A 20,635-nucleotide genomic window follows, 5' to 3' on the forward strand; every position below is an offset into this window, starting at 1 on the left:
GTCTTTAAAGAGCACTTGACCGACTACTTACCACCATTCAGCTCCACCCAACTGCACTGATTGCGTTTCTGTAAAGAGATGGGCGACCCATCATCTCTTTTTAATAAGCAGATCGGTGTGGCACCCTGAGAAGACGGCCAAGGCCGGCAGCACAAATGGCTTCCTTTCCATCCAGAGTGCCATAGAAACAGAGTTGAAATCTATCATTATTATGACGTCACCCCATCCTGTCTGCATTCAAACTGATGATGGCCTTTATGGAGAGCTCAGATGGACTTTTTATTCAAATGATATGCTGCACCGGGAAATCAGCCATATAGAGAAATATCCCTTATAGTAGCTAAGATATGGGCGTTATAGCTTGGGATTAATGATGCTGCTCTTTCTTACTGTAAATAGCATTAAAGCAAAGTTTCGATTTGTCTATTTATAGGTTACCTATACATTCAAAGTTTATAATTTTACACTCTAAAATTATTTTTAACCCATTGCTGGGTCAAAAATGGATGAACCCAACTCGTTGGGTTGTAATTTAGCCTATGCTGGATTGTTTTAACCCATTGTTGGAATATACATAATAATTTTCTGTGTTAATTTAAATGTGTGGTGCATGATTTTTGAAAAACACTTTAGAAAAGGGAGTCGGGCCGAGTAACAAACCTGGGTTGCGTATGTGTAGGGCGGGTCTACCAAAAGAAGGTACCAATTCTATTGGGGTAGGGGCTTGTTTACTTAGGTGATTTCAAATGTCAACATTGGCTTTCAGAGATCATGCACCCCGCCTTTAACCTGATGATTGAGTTTGTCCCTTTTTGACAGAATGTTGGGTTGAAAATAACTTAGAGTGCAGTGAAGAAGGTCTGACAAAGATTGAAAATGTACCGTATAACCCAGTAGCTGGGTCAAAATAACCCAATCAGATGTCATTCAGCTGTGAATGAATCTTTGACAGCTCATTCGACCCAGCATGAGCAAGCCAACAATGTGTGTTTACAGAAGCAACCCATCACTTTTTAGTTTACTGGAGGGTTCTGTCACGCTATTCTGAAAGTAAATGTAAAGTTAGCATTCGAGTTTTAGTAAAAACACTGCCCTCCACACAATATGTATGTTACTACACTGTAGGTCTTTACTGTAAACTGTTTTCATATCAACCAATAACTGTTGCACCGAAATGTGTTAAGCCCAAACAGAATTATAATGGCAATCCGTGTCTGTATATAACAGCCTTTCTGCGATGACTGTGACTAAGCGAGGTTGGTTTAGTTTCATAGTGCATAGAAAAGCCAATTAATCTCCTCTTATTCAGCTCATCGATCGCATGAAGTGATAAGCCTGAAAAGGCAATTTCAGAAACAAATGCTGACAGTTGCTGTTGGCTCATCACATCTTAAAACTGCTTAATGGTCTTTCAGTATATCACTAAATACCCACAGAATGATATTTGTCTTGATTGTCTGTCATGGGTGGATCAATAGATACTTGGAGTCTCAGTTCTGCTTCTCAGCTTCAGTTTTCATGTGTACATATTGGATGTTGAGGGAGGGCTGTTTTATTGACCATCTAAATCAGTCTTGCGTGTTCCCTCAGTCCTCTGGTGAAACTTTGTTAAGCAATTGTGAAAACTAATTGGACAGCTCACGATGAAATCGTTTTAATAGGTGCTACTGTAAATAAAACTTTATGCACTGCTTTGAAACTGCTTGGGTTTTTTGGGCTGGTTGCAGTGGCGGCCGGTGACTTCTTTTTTTTGCGAAGTTCGTCACAACATGTATGTGGCCAATCACGTGTGTGGTTCGTCATTTCAAAATATGTGTTCGGTGCGTCCAGTGAACCTATGTGCATTTCTATCAAGAGATCCTTCAAAAAGTCACACATTGCACCTTTAAAAGTAAACATATCTGAGAGTGCATATCTGAGCAAGAGTCGTTAATGCGTGTGTGTTTATAAGAGGTGAAAAAATGTTTAGGCGATGTATTGGTTGTCACTTAGGCAGAAGTCGATTATCCTTTTACCTGCTGTTCTGGGTTTGTTGGTCCCTCAGATGAGGATGCGGAGACTGTCTTCTCTGAAAGTCTGTGCTCTCTGATGACAGCAGGTTTGCACGAGCCTTTGACAAGCACACCTGCGCCAGCCTCAGATGATGGCAGTTCTGGCTGTTTATCAACTGAGAGTTTCTCTCTGATTGAGGAGACCTCAGATTGTTCAAGAGCTTCAGTCATAAATACCCTCCTGCAACTCCTGCTCCATCCGCCGCTTCGTTTTTTATCATGCCACATGTCAGCCTGCAAACACCTGGCCTTGTTAACTTTACAGTGTAAGATCTGCCAAGTTCAACTTCTCAGAAACGTGGAGCTATTTAAGATTTTTGTATAGATGCTTTTAGAATACATCCACGCCTGATTTCATCAAGCCTTTAATTTGGTCTGTTCTTCATGTCTTATTCTTTCTGTCTATTCATTCGTTTGATTGAAGCTTTAATAACACGTTTCATTTTACCAGGTGTGCTACATGATAAAGCGAAAGGTTTTTCATCTGTAGCTGCACCCGCTAATTCTTCCACTAATTTGCGGTTTCAAAAGCTCCACTTTTCTTTTTGTCTTTGACTTTCTTTTGACACTGGGGACCAGAATTAGCGTATAGATTTAAAATTAGCATGGTTTTAATCAAAACCCATATTTTTCTTACAAGGCACAGCAGTCCATACATGTAAAATAGAGATTTAGTTGGTCAGCACCTCAGGAGGTTGTTATTAAGGATTTAAAAAAATCTTTTTTTAATCTGTATGAACAGCTACATGATAAGCAACTGAAGGCTAAAGCAATTTGGTTAAAGTTTCACAAATGGACAGGTTTAGCAGTTTTCAAGAAATGGGTATTTAACTCATTCTCGTTTCACAAAGTGCTTTCCAGGAAAATGTTCTTCTATAATTATATAAACATACAATATTCATACAATAAACATACAGTACTGTGCAAAAGTCTTAGGCCACCATGCCAAAATTAGAGTTGTTGTTTTTGCAATGTTATAGTGATCATATATAATTGTTTCTCAGTCTAATTAATATAATACATCCAGAAAAACAGGAAATGTATATATAGTATTAAAAACTGTATAAAAATGTAAACTGATGTGTCAAGTTTTTAGGCTAAACTTCCCTTCCACTTGACCAATAGCAGGAAACTGCAGGATCTCTTAAACCTAAATAAAATTAAATCCGAATTTCTAATTGTAAAGTAATTCATCTTTTTACTTCATTCTGCTCAAAAACGCTCAAGATATACATATTTCCTGTATTTTCTGTATCTTAATAAAATAGATTGAAAAATAAATATGCATGGACATTAAAACTTCTAAAACAACAAGTCTGGTGGGTGTGGCTTAAGACTTTTGCACAGTGGTGTCACGATTCTCCAAATCCTTGATTCGATTACATGTTCGATTCTAAGGTCACATTTCGATTTGATTCTCGATGTTTACATTTTTTTTGAAAGCACAAAAAAATGCTATGCCATTTTTAGACTAGACTTTTATGAAATATCATATCTGACCTTGAACCCAGAGATGCCCTGCCATGTTAGTCGTACTGCCACTGGAAAAATCCGGTACACACACATACCTGATAAAACAAAACTTCCTGTCAGATGAACATTCCTGTCAGTACTTTCCACCTTAAATATGCGCTTTTATTACCGTCAGACGAGATTGTGAGACTATACCCCAATAAGCCATGTTTAAATGCTGTTTTCATAACTTTTAAGCAACTGAAATAAGTTGCTGTGAAACTTAAACAGATCTCAGTTTAGAGAAACGATCGGTCCTGGCACAGACACCGTTTTGCTGTGCACGTGTGCATGCTCTGTTCTGATTGAGTTCAGCTGAAGGCGGGAGGCGTTTTTTGTTTCCCATGTAAGAGCAACTCGCGTGGTGTCTCCTGCATCTGCCATACTATCTTTTGACTGGCTTTAGCTAGCTAAGTTAGAGGAGGTTGACTCACAGCATTCAACACGTATTTTTATTCTCGCTTGGCAAGCCAACCGGACCTGACATGGGGGTGTGGCAGCATCGACGATTCCATTTTATAATTCGAGGTTGTGACTTAATTTCGATTGTTTTCGATTTAATATCGAAATCATGACACACTTACACAGTAAAATGAAACAACAGACTCTGCTTTTAAACAAACAAAACGGAAAAAGGTTTATCCTATCTTCATTTGTTTTCTTTTTATAAGCTTTCAAATATGGGTAGGTTTCTTCAAAAATACAAATTTTTTAGCAAAAAGCTGAAATACTGGCATTTTTGTTAAAGATTGATTCAGAATGATAAACAAAACATACACTGTGTTTACAATGTTGTTATAGATAGATGTTGATTCTTCAGTTTTTTATAAATTGGGTAAGAGTGCCCACTAGTGGATAATAGCGGAATTATAGATTATAGTAAAAACTCGTCAGTGAAGTGTGATGATGGCACTGACATGTTTATTGACACAAATATTTACTTTTGAGAGATGAACTAAAGATTTTGAGCAAGAGATTTGCTTTTGCTTTTGCAGGTAATCCATGGTGTTTTGCTATTTGTACGAATTGTTTTGAGAATGGCACTTACTGTTTTGCAAATGTCGAAGATGATTCGAGAAATGTACCAAAGTGACTGAGAAAAACTGTAATTGACAAGATAACTTGTCAATAGCGGGGAAAAAAGTTAAAGGCAGGGTGCATGATTTTTGAAAAAAAACTTTGGAAAACGGAGTAGGGCCGACTACCAAAACACACTTGTAGCCAATCAGCAGTAAGGGGCGTGTCTAAACACCGACATTGTTTCCTGGGTTTCGTATGTGTGGGGCGGGTCTATTGAAAGAAGGTCCAGATTCTATTGGGGTAGGGACGTGTATGTTTAGGTGATTAAAATGTCAACATTGGCTTTCAGAGATCATGCACCCTTTATATTCAATTTGCTTAGGAAGTAAATTGAAGTTTCGATATGATACATTTACATTTATCAATGCATCAAAAATATTGTTTGTTAAGATATTGAACAAAAATTGGTAGGTATGTAGGGGGATAGATGGATGGATGGATGGATGGATGGATGGATGGATGGATGCATTTTTTTCCCTTTACAACCACGCATAAATCTTGTAACAAAAAATCCTGTTGGCAATTAACTGGTTTATTTATACTATAAAAGAAATCTAAGCTTTTTAGTTTTATCCAAACCATGTTTCTTGTACTTTTATCAGAGACCTCTAAATAGTGCTAATAAATGTACTGCATTCACAGTTTATTGACATCTACAGAAGTTCATTTTCATTTAGATATATTTTATCTAACAGGTTCCATTTCATGAGGTTAAACATAATGAAGTCTATACCACCTGGCATTTTAGAGATCCATGGGGAATATTAGTTCTCCTAGAAGGTGTGAGTAGACTTTATGCCGTATACATGAAGAACAGAAAATCAGTTTTCCACAATTCAGAATCTGCTGAGTGGCTTTTAATCAGAAGCAAAAGCACAAGTCAATTGAATAAAATGTTATCTAAGAGCCGAAAGCGAAGGTGGCATTCGAGGTACATTATGTTACCTCGATAAACAAGTTTGATCTGAAACATTCCTCAAAAAACCTCTCTCCTATTTCTAACTTTAAAGTAGTCTGAAACATCGGCCAAATTGATTTTGTGCAAACTGCTACAAACACTGGTGACGTACAGAGCATTAAGGAGCACTTTTCGTTCATCTGCCATTTCTGTCAGTCTTTTCATTTTCCTTTGTGCTGATCATTTTGTAAATTAGAAACAAAATCAGTTCTTCTGTACCCAGGCATGAAGTCTAGCATCAAGTTTTCATGTGGGGTTATGTAAAATGCTTCAATTTTGCTTATGACGTACTTTATTATTTTGACTTTGTTGGAGTACTGTTATTGTAAAATTACAAAGAGGGTTTATTCAGGGTCGTTTTTTACTAACTATCTTTTATGAGATGTTCTGCATGAACAATAATGATGAAGGTGACAGGTTCTGCATTCATACGTGTCCCATTGAATTTTAATGTATGACAGGTGCTCAGTAATTATGCATGTCATATTTAATGTCAGATACAGATAGTTAAAAATTTGAGCTCATGGATTTTCTCATATAAGCTCTGTTTTGTAAAATCTAAAAGGGTCAAGAAACATGTATATTTTTAATCTAAATTCCTCTCATATTAACCAGCATCTTAGATTTATTTTTGGTTTACTGACCTTGAAGCAGTGCATAATGGGATTTCACTCTGAAGGGATACATGCAATGCTCCCAAAGCATGCCAAAGATGCCTTAAAATGCTGTTTATGGTAGAAGCTCAGAATATTGGAGTGATGTGCATGCAGTATTGAATGTTTATTGTTTTTAAATAACAGCAATTTTAATTATCTCTCCCAGGTCTCCAACAGATTTCCAACATCACTTAAAATAGAAATTCACAAGAAACAGAAGGTTGTCATATAAAAACAATAGTCAAAAAATGCTCCCAAGCCCTTTAAAAAAGTAATTTTATGTATTATTTATGTACAGATATGTAAACATTTGGTACCAATATCTATCTTTGAGGTACTAATATGCACTTTTTGGTACCAATATGATGCAAATGTGTACTTTTTGAAAGGAAACCATCCCAGTTTTCTGTGTAAATAGTGTCTTTCTGATTTAGGTTGGAATAGAAATTGTGTTTCTCATGTTTATGACCATTTCATTATTTCATAATTAACTTTGTATGTTAATTTCTTTCGCTTTAACTTTCAATTTTGTTTTATTTATCTTATAACCACATTTGGGTCTTTCTGAAAAGTTTATTGAACAAAACTAAGCTCATCCCTCCACAGAGGTCAGAGGATGTCAGAGTCCTAACAGTGATTGATGGTCGAGGAGAAAGATATGAAGATATAAAGTTCAAACGTTCGATGGCCCAATAGGTTTTACTAGCGGCAAGAGACCCCTTCCACCCCCACCCCACAATTCACACATTTCCTTTCCTTATCTTCATTTAACCTTGAATCTGGAGATAGAAACCCTCATCTGTGGTCTCAGCCCCCTGATAGATACAATTTATTATCTTGTCTCTCGTTCGCACACTTTCATATTCCCCCCACCATCATCTCTTTTCTCTCCAAAAATAAATTTTCAAAGCCCAGGCTCGGAGAGAGGAACAAATCAATGTATTTCTCATTTTAGACAGTAAATTCAGACTTTGTTCGTAAAGCTATCACTTAATCTCATGTTAAAAAGTGTGTGAAATATGTTGAAAGAGCAGAGGAAATGGATGGGGGCGTTTAGTTTTGATGGGATTCTTAGATCATTAAGCTTTGCTGGATTTCATTGGATAAGAAGGACTGAACTCGTCTCCTTTTCATCTGCTGTCGTTTCCTTTGATATTCGCCACCAATCTGAGAGTCTTAGATTCATGTATTCTTGATAGGATGGAAATGACATTTAAAACTGCAGCGGTTTGACAAAATGTTACAATCTAAAAATGTCTGGGTTATTTTTTAACCCATAATGGGTAAATATTGGACTGAACACGTGATGGGTTAAAAATTACCCAATGTTGGGTTGTTGTTATACAACCATGGTTTTTAAAAACCAAGCAGTTTGGTTAAAACAACCCAGCATTGGTTCAATTTTAATCTAGCGGTGTGTTCTGTCCATTATTTACCCAACAGGTTTTAAAAATAACCCAGTCATTTTTAGAGTGTACATTTCTCATCATTTGAAGAAGATGACTATATTTAATATAAAATAGAAAAATTGTTTGGAATTCAATTTTTAAATTTTTAAATTTGTTCATGTAGCCTACAGCAACAGCACAATTTTGTTGTATATATACAGGTGCTGGACATGTAATTACAATATCATCAAAAGTTGATTTATTTCACTAATTTAAGTTAAACTTGTATATAATTCATTACACACAGATATTCAAATGTTTATTTCTTTAAATTTGTATGATTCTAACTAACAACTAAGGTAAACCAGGTCCTGATAGCTTTGGAACTGTGTGCAGGTGCCAAGTCCTGTTGAAAAATGAAATCTGCATCTCCATAAAGTTGGTCAGCAGAAGGAAGCTTCCTGGTATACGGCTGCATTGACCTTGGACCTGTGACATCTGTGTGTAGTGGTTCTTGAAGCACTGACTCCAGCTGCAGTCCACTCTTTGTGAATCTCCCCCACATTTTTGAATGGGTTTTGTTTGACAATCCTCTCCAGGGTGCAGTTATCCCAATTGCTTGTACACTTTTTTTCTACCACATCTTTTCCTTCCCTTCGCCTCTCTATTAATGTGCTTGGACACAGAGCTCTGTGAAAAGCCAGCCTCTTTTGCAATGACCTTTTGTGTCTTGCCCTACTTGTGCCTGGTGTCAATGGTCGTCTTTTGGACAACTGTCAAGTCAGCAGTCTTCCCCCATGATTGTGTAGTCTACAGAACTAGACCTAGAGACCATTTAAAGGCCATTGCAGGTGTTTTGAGTTAATTAACTGATTAGAGTGTGGCACCAGGGATCTTCAATATTGAACATGGCTGTTTCTCAATGTCAAGGATACTTCCTTGGCAGGACTGCTCTTCCAAGTCACTTCCTTCAGAGGCTAGGTGAGGCTCCTCTTTATAATTTGGAGAATGCGTAAATGGAACAGGGTAGCAAGTGTATGTCATTGCGTCATTACGTCAGTACAAAGGTGTGCTTTCAGCACTGCATGCATAGGATTGTGGGTGATTTGTGAGTGCGAAGAGCGCGAAGGATTCACATATGCATCCTTTCCTGTAGGGATATTTTTTGAACGAAGGACTCAGTCCTTGGTTACAATTCCGAGGATTCTCGACATTGGAACAGTCCTTCGATGGATGTTGATGACGTAGCATCCTCGAAATTCTGACTTCCGAGGATCCTTCCTTGACATTGAGAAACAGCCACTGAATTTGGGATTTTCCTTAGTTGTCACTTATAATCATAAAATATATATATATATATATATATATATACACCTCTTTGCTCGGGCCCTAAACATTTATGGTTGATATCAAGCTTTGATGTTCCTATAAACTCATATTTAGATTATGAGACTTTAACCTGTATTACATGGTCACAAATAAAGAAAAAATTCTTAGTGGTGGTAATTTTTTCACTACTTTCCATCTCACTTCAGTGAGTTTTATTCAACACCCTCCCACTCTGTTCACAGTGTACCTGTTTACAATTAATTTGTTTTTACACTGTTGAGCCTCTTTAAGCTCATTTTACAAGAATACTGTGTGGCTCTTTGATGAATCATCTTGAAAATGGCGGGCATTGGAGTCATAAAGGTTAAGAACCTGCTTTACCAGACATGTTTTTGGCCTTAGTGGTGAGATAATGAAATCTAAAATGACTGACATCTACTCACAGACAGACTGTGATTTTTACACCGGCAGTCTTGATATTTAGACCCTTTGTCACAGCTTATGAAGAAACCCTTACGTTTATTTGTTTTGGCAATAGTCATCTTTTTCATGTTTGTCTAGTTCTATATCTATTTTCTTCTTGTGTTATCCACCATTGCCATAACCGAGTGTTATAATCATAGGCGCCGATCTCAATCCTATTACCAAGGAAAAATGGCAGATATACTCTATTAATTTGAATGGAAATGCTTTTGACATTTGGGAGCCTCTCTTATTGGTGGATCTCGGGAGTTGCAATATCTACAATGTTTTGAAGCTGAATAAGAGGCTCTTCACATTTCGTCTAAAACACAATCATGCTGCTTTCCTCCTTTATATTTATTTATTTTTATTACATTTTTATTAAACATAAAGCATTTGGACGCTCCCGTAGCGTCTGCTGTTGCTAAGCAACCTAAGCGTTGTTTGACGTTTCCACCGGCAGAAAAAGAAATCTAAGCCTATGGTTATAACCACCATGAGTTGTCAACAATTGTTTTGGTAACAAAGATGCTACATGATGCCATAAGGAACCATTTTTGACTGTATGGTTCCATAAAGAACCTTAAACACCTGAAGAACATTTTTGTTTCATAAGTGGAAATGGGTTAGACTATAAAAAGATAATAACTTGTTCTTTTAAGAACCTACTGTATGACTCAAAGGTTCTTTGGGGACCTAAAAAGATAATAAATTGTTCTTTTAAGAACCTACTGTATGACTCAAAGGTTCTTTGGGGAACTAAAAATGGTCCTCCCATAACATTACTGTGAATAACCTTTTGTTGCACCTTTATGTTTAAGAGTTTGGTTTTCTGTATTCTGTAGGTTGGTTATCTAATCAGACAACGAATAAATAATCACTCGACATATGTTTACACACACTTTTCTTTAGGTATAAATTCCCCATCACACTATAGGTTGCTGTAACACACACAGTATTTTAACTTTACTCATTTGGACCTGTGACAACAGCATTAATGAACGGATCAGATTCCATTTTCATCCAACCGGTCAGTGCCTTAATGAATTTTGAGTCTCTAGTGTCGGCTCATAATAACGATGGGAATTCTTGAGAGCTCAAGGCTGGGACAAAACATTTAAAATAAATGGATAAATATAAACTAATTGCCGCTCGAACTGGCTCTTGAGTGCTTACTGGCGACCTCAATTTTTATTCGCTGTAATAAAATTCCTCTTAAAGCAAAAGGAAAATGATTGTTTTACTGTGGAGCTCCACTCAAGTCATCAGGAGAAAAAGCCCCTGTATTCAAACAGCCATTAAAAACTGCCCCGCTGCTTAAATGACCCTTGGTGTGAAAATTAAGTGAACTAGGGTTAGTGGGAAAGGGACTGAATGTACCTGCTTTGAAATCCTTGAATTAGGAATTCACCATCTCACATGAAGTGTTTCGAGAATCCTTAAAGTAATATTTCACTCAAATATAAAAATTCTCTCATTTTTCTCTCATCCCAGATTTAAGTGACTTCATTTCTTCAGTTGAAGATTAATAATATTAAAATGCCATTATGTTATCTTCTTATATGGGGGTCAATACAGCTTTAAAACATACATAATTTGTAAGAGAAAACTATTATTAGTTTTAGTATATTTAAATGGCACACTATAAAGATTTGTAAGATTTTGCATTAAAACTACTAACAGTTTTATATATTTTGTTATGTGTACTTACATTATCCCAAATGTGAGAATTTGCAGTTTAAAAAAACAGCCCTCTTAATACGGTCACTTGCCAATGCTGTCATGTCTGGCCCTTTGTCCGAAATTACTGTGACAGTAGGTACTGACTTAGATAAAGTACTCTATAGTATGAATATGGATAGTATAAATGAATTTGGACGTACTTTATCTGCAAATATACGTGACATATGTGACATGAGTTAGTCATTAACTGATAAAACAACGCCCCTCCGTCGTCTTCTTCGTTGGATAACTTCTCTCCCGGGGGCTCACTGTATAGTAAAGTGTCCATCGAATAAACATTTCGGGATCTTGCCGGATAGTTTCGCCTACTGTTTTTTGAATACTATAAATTCACATGGCCTACTGCTTACCGCTATATAGTATGGAAGTAGGTTTCTGACGCAACGTGGGTTATCAGCCCAACGCAGTTATTATTTTAATGTTCAGCGCAACGTTGTTTAAATGGCAAATGCATTCGTGCCCATGGACGTGCTGCTCTGAACAGATGTTGTGTTTAGGCGCATTTTTTGCGGGTTGCTATTTATATAACTATTTCCGAGTTCAGACTGCATGATTTTCAAACTAGTCGGGTCACAGATCTTTTCACACTGCATGACTATCTGGAGTAGCATTAAGTTGCTGTTTTCAGACATGATGGATTGGCGACAGGGGTTTCACACTGCATGACTTTACCATAGAAAGATTCGCCGACAACTTTGTCCCGGTCCGCAAACTACGTTTCACAACCAAACGCATGCGAGAAGTGACAAGGAAACAACGCGAGGTCACACGTGCAATGTCTCACATGAGACTGGGATTATTATTAAAAATTGTAGCCCGCATGAAGCTTACCATACAACTTGCATGTGCGCACATTTGCAGAAGAAAGAAGAAATAAAAACTATGAAGGAGGAAATGTTTGGAGAGACTTCCAGCTGCCTTTTATGTTGCTTTCTCATTGGCTGTATCATCGCCGTTGTTATTTTCAGTCAAAACACATTTCATACCGCATGATTTTGAATCGCCGACAGGTTCAGATATCTAGCATCCCAGATATCTCATGGGTGTCGGCAACTCGTTGGCGATTCTCTCAGATCACATCTTTGATAATTCACACTTTGTGATTGTCACTCTTGTACACGAGCATCGATTTGCCTGTGATTTCGAGCATTTGTCTGCGATTTTTCAAAACCTGTGGGCGAGGCAAAATCAGGGCTAAAATCGTGCAGTCAAAATGTGGCATACTACGCCATTGACCCACTAAAACCTGGTCTAAAGTCAATGGCGCAATATTTGTTTAGTTATTTAAAGAGCGTGTTAGTAATATGTGCCTATAAATGGGACGACAACGCACATAAATGTTTTTATTATGGAAAATTAAAGGATTCAAATGTAAAAGATTATTATTGTGTCTCTTGGACATACATGAGGACAGATTACTGGACTTTAGAGTTTACTGGGCTTTAAGAGCTGTTTCACCTGTAGCCTGGTAAGCTGGGGTTTTTTATTTTAAAAAGTGCAAATATTGCATTTATTTTGAAATGTTTTTAAATGCTACCCCACAGATTTATTGTATATGATGACTTTGTATCTGTGCATATGGTGAGATGATAATAATTACGGCGCTGTCCCAGTGCTGAAAAGTTTCGGCTCTTCAAACGTTCGTATATCTCCAAATATAAGGTATTTTTACTTATATATGTGTAAATTACTCTTATAAAAACCTTTACAGTTATTATGCGCAATACTTATTACTCCATGACTGAAATAATGACTTTTTTATATATAATGCAAACACAGAAAGTGACTCTATTTACATGTGCTGAATAACAAAGGAAAAAACAAAACAAAACAAAAACAAATAGAACAAACAAACAAACATATTCGCTGCCCATACAAATTCAAACTGATAGCTGCTGTGTATTGGTGAGTGTATGTTTGCATGAAAGTTGCATACGGGTTTAACAATGGATAATTCTTAAAAAAAAAGAAAAAAAAGAACGGGGGGGTGGAATAACTACTTTTAAAGAGAACCAAAGCTTTATTTACACAAATAACCATTTTAATGAATAAAACACAACATATTTTTTAACATCACTCTGGTGGTCGTCTTCCTCTGCTTACAGTTTTTCCTCTTAGAAACTCCGCCATGTAAATAAGGAATTGGCATGGCGCGAGCGCAACTGGCTTTTAAAGGGGATGGGAGACTTTCATTAGTTTATTGCATGTTACACCCAAAACACACCCATTACTCATAACGAGAATAGGAACAATCCTTTTAGACTGTGTGCCACAGACATAGACCATTTTCCCCGTCGTTAAACTAGCAAAAGTAGATTCAGACATGCCTTAAATGGACTTGCATATATTATGTTTATCCACGATCACCATTCACTTTTATTGTATGAAAAAGGTAGTGTGAAACTCTCCTTTTATGCTTGGCGGAAGACAGAAAGCATACAGATACGTGAAGGTGACTAATAATAACTGGATTTTTGTTTTTGTGTGAATAATGACAGTCTGGCTGTACTATATGTGCTGTGTTTTCAGACTGACCCCTGCAAGGGCATCTGTGTGTACACAGTAGGCAGTTCTGTAATGGTTTCTATGTGATCACTCGCTCTTCTCTGTCCTCGTTCACTTTCATTTATGTCCCATCGTCTGTGCCAATCATCTTTCCATTAGTATTCATTTATCTCTTTATAGCTTTACTCTCACTTGGCCTCAGGGAAGTCTCGCTCCCATCTTCCCTCCATTGTTTTTATCTGGCCGAATCAACATGCTTGGCAAACCGCCGGCCCTCCACATCTTTCTCACAAACACACACACTAAAAGCTCATCTATTAATGTTCCGCTGCTCCGGAGGGATTCACGCCATCACGGACACAATCCCGCCATATAAAGGATTATAATTGGCCCATGCTATCAGTATTTTATTCATTTCTTTTTTTAAATGCTGTGACTTCTTGCTAAAACAAATGTTTATTTGTTTTCCCCAAATGACAGTGATTATAATTTTTCAGTGGCTACACAGAAGGCAGTAAGATTGCTCTCAAAATGATAGTTTCTGTGATGGCACCCTGGTTTGTGCCACAGGGCTGTTTAATGAATTTCATTCACATGTTGGTTGAGCCTCATTGGAATTAAATGACTGCAAAACATTCCAAAAAAATGCTGCTGCAAGCCATACGAAAAGATGCGGTTATCATTAGTTGTTAATTTTGTGTCAAAAAAAATCACCCAGTTGATTGTTTTTGGGCAGAGCACCTGGCTTCATTCAAACCAATCAATGAAGTCTTTGTGTTTCGGTTGCAAACGCAGGGTGTACAACTAAACTGCATGAGACATTTTCATTTCAAACTTCAGCTTTATTTCTGGTTCAGGGCCTCTGCTCAAGACTTAAAAAATAGAAAGAGCATGAAGAACAATTCAAAGACTAAATTAACCAAGACTAAACTACTTAATTTAAGTTGTTTTATAAATGGTAGGAATATGTAAAAGCGCAATTTACGAGCCATATGATGTTTATGGACTTTAAGGAAATATGTCATTGCACAATTAAAAGTTTGGCAAATAAAGATATGCTTTCTAGTCTGCACTCATGTATTAAATTAAAGCCTGAACCCGGCACATAAACAAGAGTAGCTGTTAGTTTGCTGTCAGAAAAAAAATGGAAAAAAGTGCCCTTACTATCATTGAGGTGGTACCATTTTAAAAAGTACACCTTTGCACTTTATATAAGTAATTCAGAGGTACATATTGGTACCAAATGTATATCTGTACCTTAATAAGACCTTTTAAAGGGTACTGCCTCAGTGACAGCTTGAGACCACTTTTGACTATTTTCAGTGTGCAATACTATATATGAAATGCAAATATTTCATACATTATAGTAGTGTTTGGTTCTTAAAGGGACACTCCAATTTTTTTAAAAATATGCTCATTTTCCAACTCCCCCAGAGTTAAACATTTGATTTTTACTGTTTTGGAATATTCACACGATCTCCGGATCTGGCGGTACCACTTTTAGCATAGCTTAGCATAATCCATTGAATCTGATTAGACCATTAGCATACCTTTAAGAAATAACCAACGAGTTTTGATATTTTTTCCTATTTAAAACTTGACTCTTCTGTAGTGATATTGTGTACTAAGACCAACAGAAAATTCAAAGTTGTGATTTTTTTTAGGCAGATATGCTAGGAACTATACTCTCATTCTGGCGTAATAATTAAGGACCTGGCTGCAGGAGGAGCAATGGTATTACGCAGTGGTCGAAAATAGTCCTCTGCTATAAAATTTTACCAATGGGACTATTTTCAGCCACTTCTTAATATAATTGCGCCTCCTGCAGTCATGTTACGACAGCAAAGTCCTTGATTATTATGCAGAATGAAAGTATAATTTCTAGCCATATCGGCCTAGAAAATCACAAATTTTAATTTTCCATCGGAAATTTTCCTTACTACATGATGTAACTACAGAAGAGTCAAGTTTTAAATAGGAAAAATATAAAAACTCTTTGGTTATTTTCTAAAGGGATGCTAATAGTCTAATCAGATTCAATGGATTGTGGTAAGCTATGCTAAAAGTGGTACCGCCAGACCCGTAGATGGGCTGAATGGATTCCAAAACCTTAAAGATCAAATGTTTAACTCTAGGGGAGCTGGAAAATTAGCATATTTTCAAAAAATGTGCAGTATCCCTTTAAAAGTAAAACATGCACCTAAAATCAAATTTGTTTGCCATAGAAATCCAAACATGGACCCAATAAATCTATAATCACTTTTACTGACCATATACTACACCAGTCAAAGCATATCTGAGGAACATTGCATAATATTTATACACGCAGCCACACACAACCTCAGTCCCTGCATTCGCTCATACGTAATAACAACCTTCTGAATGATCCTCATCATCACGCACTCAAATCAGACATACAATATGATGATGCACTCAAGATTCATTACGTGTCACTACATGAAAGAGTGATTACACGTGGCAACTGCTGCGCATTTGACTGAGACCTGTTTCATTGGGGAGATTTACTCAGTGTAAATCGAGTGTGCAGAGCAATTTAAGAAATGCCTCCTCTTGCAGGCTGACACTGCAGCGAGAGGATAAAATATAAAGCAGAGCCCGCAGCACTTGGCAGCAGCACGATAGAAGTGTCAAACACGCTTATGAGAGACTTTTTACTGCTTCTCCGGCCCCCGCAGTCAATACAGACAGACGCTAAAGGATTCACCAGCTTGTATTCTTATTGTGTCTCCGTGGGACTCGCCTGTCAATTCATCAGAGATATAAATAGGGGAGGGGGGCTAGTTGTCACAAGGATATCAGTAAATATGTGGTTTTGAGTCAAAGTCTAATTACTGTACACAAATATTGGCAGTGTGTTTGTATGTCGGTTTTAATAGTTCAAAACCAACCTAAGTCAAAATCATTTACTGTATGTGAAGATATTAATTATTTGGTTTATTTAACAGGTTATTGAAGGGATAGTTCACCCAAAAATGAAAATTCTTTTTCTGATCGGTTTGGTTGATCTTATTATTGTTAAGAAAAATATTAACAGACAAATATTTGGCCTGCCCAGTCACAGCAAGATAATAGGGACTTTAAGCAACAGCTGGGAATGGAACGGCTACGGCGACCGGAAGTAAGCTGTCAGACCACCGTAGCCAAGAACGTAAAAATCACTAAGCAAACGTAAACAGGACAGCGCAACGCGGTATTAATTCATTTATTAAGATGCAAAAATATGTCATTTAAAAAAGCAAGAGAAGAAGGATTGCTGGCATTAAATGACAATATTTTGTCAGAAGAAGAGTTTTTACTATTGTATGATGTAAATAAGTCTAAAAACCTAGATTTAAGCAATACTGAAAATGTTGAATACTTAAAAATCTTTAAAATTAGCTTAAATTTAAAACATTCGAACACATATTATATAAAATACTGGTAAAATCATAAACTGATGCAATTACAATGTCATATGCCATAAAACATAATATTTATGTACATAATCTCTCACGTTGTAGCGACTACGGCAAATCAGCTGTTCTCCCGTAGTAGACCGTTACAGTAGAACGTCGCAAAGTAGCAGTTAAATTCGCGCATGCGCAATACAACACCAGAATGCCGTTGCCGTTCCACCAGAGGCTGTTGCTTAAAGTCCCTAATATAAGATACTACAGCATACTTCTCTTTGGATAAAACTGTCTGCAAATGCATAAATGAAAATGTAAAAAAGATGGAGCTTGGGACATTCCACTTTTTTTAAATATGCTCATTTCCCATAGCCTGACTACGTCAGACTTTGTACTTCCGCTAAATTTCATTACGCTTCTGTACTCAGTCTGAGATACCTCCCATTCAAACCGTTTTCCTCAGGTCTCAAAACAACCGGCGAATAAATGAACAGAGGGCGGGCTGAGAGCCGTGACGTAGACGCTAAGCGCCGAATGTACGGTTGTAGTTTGTAGTGGACATGGAGGCACAGAAAGCTATTTGCTCTGTTGTGGAGAACCGGTACTTGCCAACTTAATCCCGAACAAGAAAAGTGTTTGTTAAACATTTTGAATGGAGATTATGTTGTTGCCCTACTCCCGACAGGTTTTGGGAAAAGTTTAATTTATCAACTATTATCGATCGTCAGCAAGAAACTGTGTGCAGCACAGCTTGATGTGCACAACAATCGAGATATCATGGAAGGAAATTTCATTGTTTACAGTTAATGGTGGAGGACGCGTGGGCAAACATTCTTTGGTGACGTTCCTGATTAACCAGAAAAAAAGGTAGGAAGATTTAATTTACATATGGTTATGGCCGTCTGGTGGAAGAGTTTGTGAGGAGAGAGGGGCGTTCCTCCACTTAGACGTGAGTGGAAAGACACCGTAAGGATAGTGTTCAACTAGCTCTGGCCCGATTTACTTTACATAATCTGCAGAAGTCGTTCATAGCCATGTTAACTTCGGTATTTCGCTCGATGGGTTTGTTTTCACATCATGCGTGTGTTTTACAGCAGAAATTTGATGCGGCTGAGCTGGCGCATAACGCACATCATATCCAAACGTTATGTGATTGGCTTACGTTTAGACCAATGATTTTAAACTTCAGACAAGCCCCTCCCACGAGAAGGAAAACGATTGTCAATTATGCCCAGCCAGACTCTGTCTATGAAGCGAAGCAAAATAGCAGAGGATGGTTCTACCAGGCTACATTTCCCAGCTCCCCTGGTTAAACATTTGATTCTTACCATTTTGGAATCCATTCAGCTGATCTCCTGGCACTAGCACTTTTAGCATAGCTTAGCACAATCCATTGAATCTGATTAGACCATTAGCATCGCGCTTAATAAATAACCAAAGAATTTCAACATTTTTCCTATTTAAAACTCGACTCTTCTGTAGTTACATCGTGTACTAAGACTGTCGGAAAATTTAAAGGTGTGATTTTCTATGCAGATATGGCTAGGAACTATATCTCAAATTACGCACTGACTGAAAATAGTCCCCTCACTGTAAAAAAAATCCGTAGAAATTACAATGTTATTGCAGCTGGGTTGCCGGTAATTTACCGTAGATTTAAATTTATGTTATTTACTGGCAAGAGTTTGTTCAAAGTTAAATAAATTTTAAATATTAATAAGTCTTTATCTTTACAGAATAAAACTATACACTAACAGCCTCATGCAAAGCATTCTGGGAACCAGAAGTCATCATCAACCTTTTTCTGTTTTTTGCTTCAGATTTTGTTTCCCAGAACGTTTTGCTTGATGCTGTTTTTTTAGTTTTACTCTGTAAAGACAAAGACTTGTAAATGTTAAATGTTCATTCAACTTTGAACAAAATGTTGCCAGTAAATAACAAATTTAAATCTACGGTAAATTACCGGCAACCCAGCTGCAATTTCTACGGATTTTTTTTACAGTGCTTGGTTACTTTCAATGGCAGGGGACTACTTTCGGTCAGTGCGTAATATCACTACGCCTACTGCAGCCATGTTACATCAGCAGTCCTTGATTATTACACCAGAATGAGAGTATAGTTCCTAGCCATATCTGCCTAGAAAATCGCAACTTTTAATTTTACGTTGGTCTTAGTACACGATTTAACTACAAAAGAGTGACGTTTTAAATAGGAAAAATATCAAAACTCTTTGGTTATTTTTTAGCGCAATGCTAATGATCTAATCAGATTCAATGGATTGTGCTAAGCTATGCTAAAAGTGCTAGCGCCAGGCCTCAGAGATAAGCTGAATGGATTCCAAAATGGTAAGAATCAAATGTTTAACTCTAGGTGAGCATATTTTCAAAAAAGTGGAATGTCCCTTAAAGGATTTTGCACAAATATCCTAAACATGCTTTATTACATCAGTGTTACATAAGCTTCTCAAGTCCATTAAATGTCTTTTTACACCTTTTACCAAGGTCATCATTCTTATTCTGTATTTAGGACTTAAAAATGTTCAGTTCCGCGAATATCCAGCTAGTAAGCAGAGAGTTTGTATTTCATGGAGCGGTTTCAGTAAGTCTCAGCTGGTTAACTTTAGGTCACACTCAGCATGAAATGGAGAAAACTGATCTTTATACTCCGTTCAGCTTCGGATAGCTTATAGCACCCAGAGGCAGGGGAACTAACAGGGTGTGATCCTAAAGTCATGTCTACACACACCAGAGGAATTAAAGAATTTACCCAGGAGCAAGTGCGACCGCCTTGCCAGAGAGATTATCATAGCAGGCTTTTATGTGTGCATCAATGTAAGCCGGAAGATGGCAAAATAAATAAATAAAAGCTGTAAAATGGAACATTATTTGGTGTTAAATCTGAAGAAATGAAATGCTAATATCTGCCCCCCACCTCTCTTTCCATCCCTCTCTTTTTTCTTAATATTCATACCTTCCGTTAAGAGCTGGGCTTGTTTGCATGCTGAGATCATTTGAAAGTATAATTTATTGGTAATGAAGTGGGGAGGCTTTGATATGACACAGTGGTTTGGAATGAGCTTACGGTGGAGAAGAAAGACATGTTACTGTGTTACAAGAGAGGAGCTGTCACTGTTTCTCCTCATCTTAAGACACATGCTAAAGTAACAATTTGTACTGACATGTAAAAGCTAAGGAAAAGAGTGGGATATGTTGTTTATGTAAGCAAAGCGGGAACAAAATATGTTGAAATGCTGAAATGATAACATGCCGTGACAATCTGTGGGCAGAACTTTCCACCTGAAAATATATTTTTAGGCCAGATTAAATGACTAATTTTTCATGGGTTACTGCACAGATTTCTAATGTGTTTTAAGTTATGAATTAAACAAGTTAGTGTTTAGCATTACTAAAGACCCAGACCCTCCCATCCAGGTCCGACTAAGGTGCACTCTCCCGGCTGCGGACCATGCAGGGTATAAAAGACTTCTGAGGTCTTTATATGAAATCTTTAAGTGCAAATGTTTGACTTTTTGAAAGGGTAC

At 37.2% G+C, this 20,635-nt stretch overlaps 1 long non-coding RNA gene across 1 annotated transcript in view; it reads left to right on the plus strand.

The window, feature by feature from the left end:
• LOC135717679 (uncharacterized) overlaps positions 1-20,635 on the plus strand; it is a 158,160-nt gene that overhangs the window by 131,500 nt on the left and 6,025 nt on the right. The gene's annotated exons all lie outside the window — the stretch shown is intronic.

The sequence above is a fragment of the Paramisgurnus dabryanus genome, chromosome 13 (genome assembly GCF_030506205.2).
Source record: "Paramisgurnus dabryanus chromosome 13, PD_genome_1.1, whole genome shotgun sequence".
NCBI classification, from domain to species: domain Eukaryota; kingdom Metazoa; phylum Chordata; class Actinopteri; order Cypriniformes; family Cobitidae; genus Paramisgurnus; species Paramisgurnus dabryanus.